Source organism: Equus caballus, chromosome 12 (assembly GCF_041296265.1).
Source record: "Equus caballus isolate H_3958 breed thoroughbred chromosome 12, TB-T2T, whole genome shotgun sequence".
NCBI classification, from domain to species: Eukaryota; Metazoa; Chordata; class Mammalia; order Perissodactyla; family Equidae; genus Equus; species Equus caballus.
The window spans coordinates 13,660,547-13,662,560 of record NC_091695.1 but is presented as its reverse complement, the minus strand read 5'-3'; positions in this window follow the sequence as shown (position 1 = coordinate 13,662,560).

Below are 2,014 nucleotides of genomic sequence, written 5' to 3'. Positions count from 1 at the left end.
AAAGAAAAATAATTAAAGAATAATTTTCCCCATAGCTTTTCTAACACTAAATATTATCAATCTTTATCATATTAACCAAGTGCTGGGTGAAAAATTCTATCTCACCTTAATTTATGTTCATTCAATCCTAGAATTCCTAGAACCCACGAAATTCCCAGAATTTCATTGATGACATAAACAATAAATATGTTAATGGTATCCATATAAAGGTAAATTAAATGCAGTGTCATATCTATATAGAAATATATAGTCTATTCACAGATATCATTGTTTAACAAAAAATAATAAGTAATTTTTGTACCAGACATTTTCTTAGTACTTTATACATGTGTTCTCATTTAATCCTTACATCTGGCTATATTTAGACATGGTTTATAGCTTGAAAAAACAGAATAAACAGTTTTCTTAAGGCTATACAGTTAGTAAGTGATAAAGACTAGATTTGAATGCAATATGCTGACTTTACAGTTGAAATGTGTTACTTGTGTCTTAATTTCTTATGGGGCAAAATAATTTCTTCAATAAAGTCCTGGAGAACATGAAGTAATAGCAATGTGTTTAGTAAGGACCTTTGAGCTGCCATCTTTTTTTGAAGAAGAAGATTCACCCTGATCTAACATCTATGGGAATCTTCCTCTGTTTTTTAATATGTGGGCCACCAGCACAGCATGGCCACTAACAGTGTGGTGTAGATCTGTTCCCAGGGAACTGAACCTGGGCAGCCAAAGCAGAGCAGAGCTTGCCAAACCTAACCACTAGGCAACTGGGACTGGCCCTGAGTCATCATTTTTTATTGAATAATCAGTGGCCCTGTGTTCCTCAGAAGATATGCATCCTGGGCACATACATCATCAATAGTATATTTCTCTAATTAAAGGCTTTAAAAGGACTTGTCCTGGTGGTAAGTCTTCCTAATTCACTTTGCTTTCCTTGATTGACGTGTGAAGATTGAGCACATTTATACAGTGAAAATTACTATACCATTGTAGATGCAAAAACTAACGTTTTTTGAATGCTTTTGGAGGGAGAGGGCTTAATCACTCAATGACCTTTCTTGATTTTACCACCCTATCTCTGAACAAATCATCAGTACCACTCTTAGCACCAGCACCAAAACCACCCTGGCGGGCAGAGCTGCTCACAAACAAATGTGCGTGCTTTTATAGAGATAGAGAAATATATTTTTAAATTCCAATTCATCTTTACATTAAAAATTAAAGCCAGAAGGGCCAGCCCAGTGGTGCAGTGGTTAAGTTCGCACATTCCTCTTCAGCGGCCCAGGGTTTGCCAGTTCAGATCCCAGGTGCAGACCTACACACCACTCGTCAAGCCATGCTGTGGTAGGCGTCCCACATGTAAAAAGTAGAGGAAGATGGGCATGAATGCTGGCTCAGGGCCAGTCTTCCTTAGTGAAAAAAAGGAGGATTGGCAGCAGATGTTAGCTTAGGGCTAATCTTCCTCAAAAAAAATTAATTAAGCCAGAAATTTAATGTATAATTAACTAATTAAAATAGAAACAAAAACATCACCTAGGTTAATTCTCAAAAATGATTAGTGGAAAAATAAAGATAAAAGGAAACTGATACAAGAGGAAATCAGTAACACATATACAATGTATATATTTGTATTATATCCATATACGAACACACACACATAGAGAGAGAGACAGAGTTGCATGAAACAAGGGAAACAAAAATCTCTCTAAAAGCATCCTAGACATGCCCAGTTAATCCTGTTCCTTCCCTTCCTAAAAGCTCATCTCTAAAACACAAACTCACTGTTTTATTTGCTAATTTCATCAACTGGATAGAGGTCAAGAGGTAGACACTTAAGATTTGATAATTTGCCAAAATAAATTAAAGTAAATCAAGCTAAAAATTTTGATAACTCAAGGTTTTCCAACCCAAGGCTGCAATTTGTGTATATAGATAAAACAAATAAACCACTGACACATTTTAAGTATAACATGATTGTCTGTGTGTATAGATGATTCAATTATTTCAGTAATTTCAAA